Below are 12,994 nucleotides of genomic sequence, written 5' to 3' on the forward strand. Positions count from 1 at the left end.
GAATGTAGACAAAACTCTTGTGTAATTAGGAAAGCTTAATATTGTGTTCGCATTTTTTATTTTTTTTAAAGATTTTTAAAATTGATTTTTAGAGAAACAGAAAGTGGGGAGAGAGAGAGAGAAAGAAGCATGGGTGTGCGTGAGAGAACGTGGATCAGCTGCCTCCTGCACGCCCTCTAGGGGCCCTCAACCCGGCATGTGCCCTGACCAGGAATGTGACCAGCAACCTTTTGGTGCCCAGGACAACGCCCAACCAACGGAGCCACACAGGCCAGGGCTTGTTCTCGTTTTTTAAAAGAGAGAAAAACAGCCTTGCAGTGGTGATATGAGTTTTTGAAGAGCATTTTCTGTAAAGGACACATGACTCTCGTTCTGTGAGGTTCGTTGCTGCTGAGATGAGTACGTCTCTCCTGCGCAGACTCCGAGGAGCATCAGAAGAGGAAAGAACCGTTTTCCCAGAATCTGCTCTCAGGACGAATAGACTCAGAGACAGGCTCTTGGAATGAGTGGGGCAGGTTAATGAGACGTCAGCAAAGGGGGACTTTCTCCACGAGGCTGCGGTGGGAGCCTTCCCCACCTGACACACGGGTCTGTCCTCCCCGCCTTATGCTGCCCTGCCTCCCTGACAGCCGCCCTGGCATTGGACGCCTGGAGCCATCTGCCCGGGTCATCTGCCAGCTTCACCTTGTGTCCTTGGCTGACAGGAGACCATCCTGGACCCTGTGCTTAGGGTAGTGGTTCTCCAGGTGTTAGCTGTCCTGTCTGCCCTGTGGCTGCAGTCTCGTCAGCAGGAGTCCAGGAAGGTGGTAACAACTACCCTGCAAGGACCCCGTGAGCACCAGATCTGAGAATGGATTCCCTGCGTTCAGAGGGAGGCCGGGACAATGGAGTCCCCTTGCTGGAAGGCACCGTCTGAGTGGGGACCAGCTTGCTTTGCTCCTCTGGACTAGCGTGCTGTCACCAGAATGGGCTCCTGGGTGGTGATCTACCAACCGATGGCATCACAAGATCTCCGTTCTGTGGCTTGGCTCCATCCAGTGCTGCTCCAAGGGCTGGCCCCGTGGGCCTCAGGCCTGAAGCGCCCCAGCATGTGGCCCTTCCCACCCAGCACTGGAAAGGCCCACAAGGGATGTGACCAGAGTTGTGGGTCAAATTTCAGTTTACTTAGGCTGATACTTAATCTCCCTGAGCTTTGACTTCTCCGGCTGTGGAAATGGGTAAGCATCTCCTCACAGGGTGTGGTGAAGATCATGGAACACTTCCGCTCTGACAGTCTCCCCTTCCCCCCACAACCTGCCGCTCGCCTTCCAGAAGTCTGGGGCCTGAAGACAGGCTCTGTCAAAGCTCAGAACCACTGGCTGCCTCTGTCCAGACGGCGGGATGCTTGGCCAATTCCCCTGGAGCAGAGGCATTTGCCAGCTGCTCCCCAAACACTTAGGATGACAGGTAGACAGGCCAGCACACTGCCCCTCACAGCCGTTCCCTCCTCCTCACCCAGCTGCAAGCAGCTATGCTGGGCCTGCTGGGCCCTCAGTGGCCAGTGGCCTCCGGGGGTGGGGGTGGGGTGGCGGGAAGCAGACTGTTTCTCTGCTCAGGGCAGGCGAGGGCAGCCTAAGCCCTGTGTCTGCGCAGCCGGTCTCAGAGCCTGCACTCTGAGGCTTTCTCCATGTATCCCCATGAGCCTCGGCACCATCAGCAAAGGCTGCAGTTCTGAGTCCAGCCTTTCCATTCGTGTTCAAGGGCAGGTCGGATGATTGGCAGCCACAAAGCAGCGGCCTAGACCTTGGGCTGCATTTGTCTTTAGCTGCAGGCTAACTGCTACCCACTGTCACCGACACAGGAGGGGACGTCATCCCTGCGAGAAACCCTTCCCAGCCGCCAGCACTTTGCTTTTCCCCAGGCTGTTGGACTGGACTATTTCTCAACTAAACGCATCCTCACCTTCTTTCACACCCACACCATGGCAGCTGCTTCCAGGTCTCCAACCTTCCCACACCTGGCACATGTAGACAATGACTTACCTTAAGGCTTACTGAGGTCAATGGAGGAACGGCTCCTGCCAGGGGGACGTAGCCCAGGGAGCCCTGAATCCCATTCTCAGGGCGCTGTGCTCGGGAAGTGCTGGCTCAGAGAATGGGCCTCTCAGGTGTCACGGGACATCACGCTCAGCTGCGGCCGGATGACTTACCTGCTCCTTCTCACGTGCTTGTCCCGTTTCCTCCAGTGCGCACACTGTGACAACCGGCAGATTCATTTCCTAGGTCGGGAAGGTCTCGGGGTGCCCCTCTGGTGGCTGCGCTGGCGGCCTACCCACGGTTCGTTTTCATCCCTGACTGCCTGTGCTCGGGCTGCAGGAGGACTCTGTCCCATGTGATAAGCAGAAATAGCTGGCCTTGTACTCAAGGATGGGGCGGCCTGAAGGGCGTAAGGCCAGGGTTGCTGCACTCGTGAATGCGGTGAGACCCTCCCTGAGCACAACGGTGCAGCACCTCCAGCTGTGCCCTCTGCGCTTGGAGGTGGAACAGGCACATTTCAGATGCTCTTCTCCAACAGCCAGGGGGTGAGCAAGGGGTTAGGGGTGAAAACCAGTGGGGGAGAGATGGCAACTGAGCACCATCAGAATAGGGTCACCAGGGCCTCCATCTCCTGCCACTCGTGGGGCATTTCCACCCAGGCCAGTGCCCAAGCACCACACAGGCCCCTCCCTTCTGCGTGAGCCCTGGCCCTTTGGTCATCCTGTCCTTTTCCATTGCTCAGCTCAACCTTCTAGGCCACAGCACTGGCACCGGAGTACCAGTCGCCAACTCCCCAGCCACTCACGTTAATGCCCCTTCTTCCCCACCCTTACCTCATAGTCCCTCCTGCCCCAACTAAGGACCACACCGCTTCTGACAGGTGCTTGGAAGAGGATCCTCATCAGGGAACTCTCCCCTCTCCAATCTCTCCCACATACACAGTTCTTCAATTTTCCTTGGCCCCCTACTTCAAACATTCCGGACATACCTTGGGTCAGGTACCAATCATACAACTGCCTGTAACTCCTGATTTTGTCTCAGCCAACTTCACTTTCTCTAAGCAGCAAATTTGTAAAGTACAAACATATGTGCCATTGTAGGTTTTGTCTAAGTACGGAATTTTTTTTTTTTAAATCCTCACCCTAGGACAGCGATGGGGAACCTTTTGAGCTCGGCGTGTCAGCATTTTGAAAAACCCTAACTTAACTCTGGTGCCGTGTCACATATAGAAATTTTTTGATATTTGCAACCATAGTAAAACAAAGATTTATATTTGTGATATTTATTTATTTATTTATATTTTTTTAAAATATATTTTATTGATTTTTTACAGAGAGGAAGGGAGAGAGATAGAGAGTCAGAAACATCGATGAGAGAGAATCATCGACCAGCTGCCTCCTGCACATCCCCTACTGGGGATATGCCCGCAACCCAGGTACATGCCCTTGACCGGAATCGAACCTGGGACCTCTCAGTCCGCAGGCCGATGCTCTATCCACTGAGCCAAACCGGTTTCAGCTGATATTTATTTTATATTATTTAAATGCCATTTAACAAAGAAAAATCAACCAAAAAAATGAGTTCGCGTGTCACCTCTGATACGCGTGTCATAGATTCACCATCACTGCCCTAGGACATTTTCCCCATTGCTTTTTCAAAGTGGGAGTGGGGGTAGGGAGAAACATCAATGAGACGCATCGATTGCTTGCCTCCTGCATGCATGCACCCTGACAGGGGTTGGGATGAATCTGCAACCCAGGTACCTGCCCTTGACCAGGAATCGAACCCATGACTCTTTGGTGCATGGGCTGATGCTCTAACCACTGAGCCACCACCCAGGGCTAAGTATGGAATTTATCAATACAATTCCAAAGCCTTTCCCATGTGATTCAAGTGTTTTATTAAATACTGACATACCTCTTGGCAGTCTGACTGGTTACTGGAATTTTGGTAGACCAAGAGCATCAGCTGGAAGCTTGTTGGAAAATGCAGTACCTAAAGCTTGGATCTGCATTTCAATGGCTACAGGTGACACATCCACGCCAAAGTTTGAGAAAGTGGCCCAATCTGAGCCTGTTGCCTCACTGAAATGATTATCATCACTCATCAAATCAGGTTTAAGTGAAACGGACAAACCACTTAGCACAATACAGCACACACAAAAGCCACTGGGAAAGTTGATCAAATGATCAGGATGGTCTGCCAGCCTCCACCCAACTGGCCTTGAATAAGAGGGGCAAGTATTTACTGTGAAACAGAAGAAACCAGTTTGACATTCAAAATGAAAACAACTTTATTGCAAAGTTTAGGACACAATAGACTTCACAGAACAACAGAAATAAGACAATCCCAAGACACTGGAGTGTAACATCGCAGCTGACAGGTTAGTACTCCTCACCCTCATCCTCTCCCTCAATACTATCTGCTCCAACCTCCTCATAATCCTTCTCAAGGGCAGCCATGTCCTCACGGGCCTCAGAAAACTCTCCTTCCTCCATGCCCTCACCCACGTACCAGTGGACAAAGGCACGCTTGGCATACATCAGGTCAAACTTGTGGTCCAGGCGAGCCCAGGCCTCAGCAATAGCTGTGGTGTTGCTCAGCATGCACACACACAGCTCGCTGTACTTTGGCCAGGTCTCCACCAGGGACCACAGTGGGAGGCTGGTAGTTAATGCCAACTTTGAAGCCAGTGGGGCACCAGTCCACAAACTGGATGCTGCGCTTGGTCTTGATGGTGGCAATGGCAGCATTGACATCTTTGGGGACCACGTCACCACGGTACAACAGGCAGCAAGCCATGTATTTACCATGGCGAGGGTCACATTTCACCATCTGGTTGGCTGGCTCAAAGCACGCATTGGTGATTTCTGCTACAGTAAGCTGCTCATGGTAGGCTTTCTCAGCAGAGATGACAGGGGCATATGTGGCCAGAGGGAAGTGGTTGCGGGGATAGGGCACCAGGTTGGTCTGGAATTCAGTCAGATCAACATTCAGGGCTCCATCAAACCTGAGGGATGCAGCGATGGAGGACACAATCTGGCTAATAAGGCGGTTAAGGTTAGTGTAGGTTGGGCGCTCAATATCGAGGTTTCTACGACAGATGTCATAGATGGCCTCGTTGTCAACCATGAAGGCACAGTCAGAGTGCTCCAGGGTGGTGTGGGTGGTGAGGATGGAGTTGTAGGGCTCAACCACAGCTGTGGAGACCTGGGGGGCCGGGTAAATGGAGAACTCCAGCTTGGACTTCTTGCCATAATCGACGGAGAGACGTTCCATCAGCAGGGAGGTGAACCCAGAACCAGTTCCCCCACCAAAGCTGTGGAAAACCAAGAAGCCCTGAAGGCCTGTGCACTGGTCAGCCTGTCAGAAAAGAAAAAGAGCATTAATTTTAGCCTCAGTGAGTGCTGCAGTGACTTCTTTAACTCTTAATTCCTACATTGAGCAAGATTTTAAAAATCTTTTGAATATTTGCTAGGAAAGCAGTTGCAAAAAGCTTCCAAAGTGCTAAGTGATTCAGAGAAACTTTTCACAATCAACTCCTGGGGGAAGGGGACATCTGCTAAAAGGCTATTTTATTTTTTCTAAAAGGCTATTTTAAAATGAAATCTTTCATCTCCGAAGGCAGAGGAATCATGAGGTCTGGAATGGATGCCGGGCCCGAGTTTCAGTGACTGGAAGGGCGGCCTCTGGTGCCCTTGCTGCGACAGCAGAACAAGGGCAACTCTTTTTTTGTTTTGTTTTGTACTTTTTCCTATTTATTTTTTTTATAATATAAAGTACAGAAAATGGGAATTTTAAAACTATGTATGAAAAATGTCACGTAAATGACCTCCATTTTCTGCTTCGCAAGCATGGTGGCGCTTATTATATCTGGCTCCAGCACTTGAATTTCTTCCCGAATGAAGGGCAACTCTTATCAGCTGGAGAGCTACCAAGGGCAGGGCTGGGACCACCAGCTCCGTACAATGGATGTCTGTCTTACAAAGGCCTGGCAGAGGCTTTCGGAGCTGGAATATGACAGAACAGCCAAGCTGAATGCCCTTGTATTGGAGTCAGGCTGGGTCTGGATCTGGCTCTACTAGGGCCTTGCTGTGTGACTTTGACCAAATTCATTTCTCAATCTCGGTTTTCTCATTTAGTAAATGAGGATAGTAATCTACCTCAGGCTGTTGAGAACTACATGAGTACTTGGAACAGTGCCTGGCACGGTAAGCACTAGTTACCCGAGAGCCCAGCCGTTTCAGGAAAGCTGATGTACTGTCAACCAAGCTGTTCTGGTTAGCCAACTCCCCTCAAACAAAGTCTTCTGCTGACAACCCTTACTTCTCAAAAGTGCTGAGATTTGTGGACATTCTCTACCAACCCCTCAGAACTCACTTCTCCAGTAGATCCCTACACTGAATAAGATCAATGTACGGGGCAAACCCTAGTTTACCAATTACATCCATTACTTATGCATATGGACACAGTAGTAACACCGAGGACCAATGCAATGGTTTTGGTAGTTAATGAACTTCACTCATAAACCGTCAATGGCTTTTACTAGGTTTATTTGTCCCTAAAGGCGGGTCCTGATTCCCAAGTCAGTGCTTGTAGCTAAAGTTTGACTTGCAAACATAGGAACCAATACTCCAATTTTGCTGGGGCGACCACGATAAACATCTGGAAAAGTATCAAGGCCATTCTTTTTAGAATAGACCAGTTGTGGCCGGACTTAGTAGCTAACAAGCTAGTCTACCCAAGCGCTCATTCTTGATTTTGGGTTAATTACTGACAAGCTGCCCACATGTCTAAGGAGCAGAGTCAGCTGACTGCAGGACTCTTAAAATGACCCAGAACAGTTATCAACATCATTGATGTGAACACAATTGCCTAAGATTTCTCTGCCACAGGGCGAGTCCACACCACCCTGAGCTCTATTAGAAAAGCAAGCCTACTGCTTTTTGTGTTCCTATCTCATTGCCTTCCTCGTTTCAGTTATTGATACTTGCTTCTGTAACAAGGGAGCTCTGCCCTAGCTGGTTTGGCTCAGCAGACAGAGTGTCAGGCTGCGGACTGAAGGTTTCAGGTCCCATTCTGGTCAAGGGCACATGCCTGGGTTGCAGGCTCGATCCCTGGTGGGGGGCATGAAGGAGGCAGCCGATCAATGATTCTCTCTCATCATTGATGTTTCTATCTCTCTCCCCCTCTCTGAAATCAATAAAAAAAAATCCTATATAATAAAAGCCTAATATGCAAATTGTCCCCTTGACCGGGAATTTGACAACATGCTACGACATGCACTGACCACCAGGGGCCAGTGTGAAACATGGTGGGCGTCGGCGACAGGGTGATGGTAGCGGGCAGCAGCACAGGCACTGCTGGCCCCATGGGCCCTGAGGAGAGTGGGACCGCGGCGGGATGGTGGAGCATGTGAGCAGGCGGCACCAGGCCAAGGTGGGTGCAAGTGGGGGGTGGGGCTGCCACCTGGCTCCCAGACACTGAGGGAGCTGGGCAGGGGCCCAATGACTCAGGCGGAAGGGGCGCACGCAGGGGTCCCAGGGCCCAGAGATCAGCTGCCCTTCCATCGTCAGCCAGGTCTAGGGACCGCACCCGCGCATGAATTTCATGTACCAGGCCTCTAGTATATACTAGTATATATAAAATAAGGGAGCTCCCCCAACTCCACTTTCCGTGTTGTTCAACATTTCCACTGTCGGCCATTTCTAATCCGTGTTATACTGGCTTCTGCAGCCCTGACTCTTTGTACCAACGTAAGGCACCAGGCCAGATTTTTCTTTTTAAAAGTTTGATCATTTAGTTACATGTCAGAGTCAGCCACCTACTCATTCAGTGTGACTAAGATATCCTAAAAAGGGATGTCTCAACTTGAAGCAGGGAAGCTGACTGGTTAATATGAACAGGGATGTTTAATGGGCTTATGTGTCAGTCAAACTGCTCAGGCTCCTTGTTCTCACCCTGACTCCTGGTGAAATGCCCTCACTGAATGTGCAATTGTCCAAACCTGCCTTGTAAGGCATTGCTCTTCTGCCTATTGTTCTCATCCCTACCCCAAAGAGTAGTCCCGCACCCAGGACTGTCTAGTTTTGAAATAGAATTATTTAGTAAGGCCTTTTTTTAAAAAAAAATAATTTAAGAATATTTTTTATTGGCCTGAGAGTCGACCTATGAACCAGGAGGTCACAGTTCAATTCCTGGTCAGGCCACATGCCTGGGTTGCGGGCTCGATCCCCAGTATGGGGTGTGCAGGAGGCAGCTGATCAACAATTCTCTCTCATCATTGATGTTTTTGCCTCTCTCTCCCTCTCCCTTCCTCTCTGAAATCAGTAAAATATAAATATATATATTATCTCCTGCAGGTCCCCTACCAGGGATCAAGCCTACACCCTGGCATGTGTCCTGAGTGGGAATGGAGCTAGCAACCTTTTGGTGCACAGGATGATGCTCTACCAGGTGAGCCACACCAGCCAGGGCCTAAGGCCTATTTTAGTGTGCGAGGAATGACTGTTGTGGTTTGGTCTCTCTTTAAAACTCTAAGAGAAAACTCTCACCCCACTTTAAATAAAGTACTGTGTTTACCAGTTTCCGAATTCGGTCCAGGACCAGGTCAATGATCTCCTTGCCAATGGTGTAGTGTCCACGGGCATACTTATTGGCAGCATCTTCCTTGCCTGTGATCAGCTGCTCAGGGTGGAAGAGCTGGCGGTAGGTGCCATTTCGAACTTCATCTGCAAAAGCGAAACAAAGCAGCCGCCCATCACTAACAACCTGCACAGCCTGCTCAACCCCAAGGCCTCAACAGAGCCCCCAGGACACACCTCCTGTCCCAGACCCCGGGATCAACTCACCAATGACTGTGGGTTCCAGGTCTACAAACACTGCCCTGGGCACGTGCTTGCCAGCGCCCGTCTCACCGAAGAAGGTGTTGAAGGAGTCATCTCCCCCGCCAATGGTCTTGTCACTTGGCATCTGTCCATCGGGCCGGATGCCGTGTTCCAGGCAGTAGAGCTCCCAGCAGGCATTGCCGATCTGGACACCAGCCTGGCCAACATGGATGGAGATGCACTCACGCTGTGGCAGGAAGAAAAGGAAAATGTCAGAATAGGACACATCAGATGGGACTTTTAGGAATGATTCACACCAAAATGACTCATTAAACTTTAGGACAGATTAATCACCTTTCGGAAGGCCACTCCTGCCCCAGGACTATTGCACAATCAAGCCTGTGGAAGACTGATTCAGAAAAAATGCTTGGGAAAACCAAAGATATGTTAATTAACTATCAGGCAGACTACAGACCAGACCCTTCCTTTGCAGCCACATTAAAGGTCAGGTTTCTTCCCACCCCAGAAAAACAAAGCCGCTGTAGAGCAGTCCATTCCCCAGCTCCTGGAAAATATGCTGGCCGAGCCCTTAAAGGCACACAAAATCCATCTTTCAGCCGTGATTCATTCTGTGAGATTGTGTAACTACTGAGCTCATTCTGGTCCCTCTTTAATCCTATTCTTTAAAAGACAAGAGCTTGCCCTGGCCAGCTTGGCTCAGTGGATAGAGCGTTGGCCTGCAGACTGAAAGGTCCTGGGTTTGATTCCAGTCAAGGGCACATGCCTGGATTGTGGGCTGGATTCCAGTGGGGGGCTTGCAGGAGGCGGCCGGTCAATGATTCTCTTTCATCATTGATGTTTCTCTCTCTCCCTTTCCCTTGCTCTCTGAAATCAATAAAAATATTTAAAAATAAATAAAGAAAAAATAATAAAAGACAAGCGCTTCTCCCTCCCTTTAAAACCAGTTTAAACCAGCAAACTGCAGCCATATGACTCATGGAGAAAGCACCAGATAAGCAGCGGTTAGCTCTATTTTACAAACTGGTCAGAGGCAGCTTTCTAACTCTGTGAGTTTACTCTTAAGGAACAACATTTTCCCTTCACTGAGGGAAGGTTGGGTGGGGTGGAGACACATGTAAATAAAAGCCAAGACTTTACTAACAATTTTGGAAATTAGCAGTTTCCTAGTAAAATGTACACATATATCTTTGGCAGTGTGGGGAAAATCTACAGTTTCAAGAGTTTAACAATATTATTGAGAAAATGTTTTCCTTTATTTGCTTAACAAAATAGTGTTACTAAATTCATTCCTGTTTAGTAAAACAAGGCAATGAATATCTATACCCACAGACTTAAGAGGGAAACACACACAAAAAAAGGAGTGTTTACTGTATAAGTTACTTTGGGGACTGGCAGAGGACTTTCAAAATGTTGACAATAAATACCCCCCATTTTCCTCAAATAAGAGTTTTAAGTTTTAAGTCACTAATAGAAAACTAGTTAAAGAAAATTCAACACCAGCTAAGATCTCAAAGAGTCTAGTTTCATAACCTGAGATAATAAAACCCTAATCACTCACAACCTTGAACTGTGGTCCCCTCCTTCCCACCTACACTACACTCCCCATAAAACAATCACGGTCCCCTGATCACATCAGCAAGCTCAGGGGTCACCTGCACCCACTCGCCCAGCTCCAGGGCTGTGGGAGAAGGGAAGTTGTCTGTTCTAATGAACCCATGACTATTTTCCATTGCATCATGTTTACCTTTAACTAGACTTTGGAAATGCCACAGCTCAAGAAAGTTGGAGAGTCAGAGATCTGTTCACGGCAGAACCGGATCCAAGGAGATGCAGTATCTCAGAAGATACTCTCCATCTAATGAAACACTTCTACTGCAACCTTTTGGGCCCCCAAACTCTTTCATTGTTCAACAGGCGACCTGGATGCCTTGTTTAAATTGTGCCCTCCACTACCCCATGGCCACTAGGGAGATGGACAGACCTACACAGATGATAGAGTCAATTAGTTTAGCTTTAACTGGATAAGTAGCCACTGTCTCTCTTATTTGTTGATTGATTTTATTTTATTTTTTTAATATTTTATTGATTTTTTACAGAGAGGAAGGGAGAGGGATAGAGTCAGAAACATCGATGAGAGAGACATCGATCAGCTGCCTCCTGCACACCCCCCACTGGGGATGTGCCCGCAACCAGGGTACATGCCTTTGCCCGGAATTGAACCCGGGACCTTTCAGTCCGCAGGCCGACGCTCTATCCACTGAGCCAAACTGGTCAGGGCTGTTGACTGATTTTAGAGAGGAAGAGGAGAAGGGGGAAGAAACATCGATTTGTTGGTTGACTCCCATATGCATTCCGACCTGGGATCGAACTGGCAACCTATATAAAAAACTATTCATCTAACATGTTATTGTTGAAATAGGTCTGCTGCTGCTGCTGCTGCTCTGCTGCCCTTTAAACCATCGATTTTCAACCCTTTTCAGCTCCTGGCATACATAAACTAATTACTAAAATTCTGCAGCATACTGAAAAATATATTTTTTGAGAATCTAAGGGAAAAGAGGCCAGTGCCCCTAACTAAATTAGTCAGGTATTGCACGTTTTAAAAATTCTTGTGGCACACTGGTTGAAAGTCGCTGCTTTAAAGAGTGATTTCTGAAGTACACTTTTACCAGTATTTGGGGGTTTGCTTGATGAAAGCATTCAAGCAAGTTGTTACAGTCAGACATACTTTTGGTAACTGTGGTAATCTCCCAAGAATGTAACTTGCCGGCCATTCTTTTTTAAAGATACTGTTTCTTCTTTTTTAACGATACTGTTTTAAAACATTTGATACATAAATACTGGTTTTAAAACATGGCTTATTGTAGACCAACAGAGGCTCTCTTAGTTGTTTTCAACACCTCTGGAAGTTACATAGAAAATACGCAAGCTGTGTGTACAGTTCCATGTTTCTTTAAAACTACAAATACATCGTCAGTACTAGTGACTCTGTGGTTTTACAAGAAAATATCCTTTCATGGGCTTGTTTTTAACAGGCTGGCTTAAGCTATAAACAGCCCTCTGAGCACCAGAAATGCAGGGCTGGACCCAGCGGGGAGGAGCCCGCCGCCAGCCTCCAGGTGGATTGGTGCAGTGGGCGCCTCCCCGGAGCCCGGCCACAGGTGACTCAGCAGCGAGTCACAGGGCGCCGAGGGGGGGCAGCGGGCGTTTGCACCTTCCGAGCGGAAGCGCACGCGGTGCCCCAGGTGCTCCCACTGCGCAAGGGAAGGTGAGGTCATTGGGGAAACGGGAAGGAGGGGCTCCAGCTTCCCCGAGCCCTGGGGAGCCGCCGGGAAGGCTCCCTCGCCGTCCTTGGGCGACGGCGGGCTCTGGGACGACACCCTCTCTCCGGGATCAAGAGGGCTTTCCGCTCCCACCGAGGGCAGCGGCCGGGCCGCGCCTTCCAGCCCCCGGAGGAGTCCGCCCGGCGAACTCAACTTCCCCAGCCCCGTCTCCAGAAGCCAGTTTGCGGGAGGCTTCCGGGATGCGGCCCCACGTGCAGCCCGGTCCCGCCGCTCGCGCGGATGGCTCCCTCTCCCCGCCCCACATGCCGCCGCCCGGGGACCCCCACCCGCGCACCCCCACCTCCACACTCACCATAGCTGAGACTTGTAGGGCTCGGCGGGGCTGAAAAATGCGAGGGACCGGGAACAAGGACCTCCCACTGACAGATTACCAAGGAATCCGGGGGAGAAGTGGCCCGACAGCCGCCCGCTGCACCCTATATACCCACCGCCCGTCGGGGGGCGGGCCCGAACCCCGCCCGGCCCCAGGGCCCCGCCTCCAGCTGCGCGGCACCTGGCCGGGCGCCCCGCCCCACAAGGGCGGGCTGAGAGGGGGTGGGCACCGGGCGCTGATTGGTGAGTTCAAAAGTTCAAACCAAACTCTTAGGAAGGAGCCGGAGGAACCAGGAAGGGGAGGAGACTCCCGGGGCCGGAGGAGGGGGAAGGGATGGAGACTGGAAGGAGCCGGAAGGCGCAGAGGCCGCGCTGTGCTCCGTGGGAGGGTGACGGGCGTCCGGTGCCGAACCTCGGCGGGGCGGGCGCCCCCGGAGGACGGTCCGCGTGGCCTCAGTCTCCGGTGCAGGCGGAG

General features: G+C 50.3%; 1 pseudogene; it reads right to left on the reverse strand.

Moving 5' to 3' along the window:
- Positions 1 to 4,283: 4,283 nt before the first annotated feature.
- Positions 4,284 to 12,650, reverse strand: LOC118652036 (annotated as a pseudogene).
- Positions 12,651 to 12,994: the final 344 nt, after the last annotated feature.

The sequence above is a fragment of the Myotis myotis genome, unplaced genomic scaffold (genome assembly GCF_014108235.1).
Source record: "Myotis myotis isolate mMyoMyo1 unplaced genomic scaffold, mMyoMyo1.p scaffold_m19_p_3, whole genome shotgun sequence".
NCBI lineage: Eukaryota > Metazoa > Chordata > Mammalia > Chiroptera > Vespertilionidae > Myotis > Myotis myotis.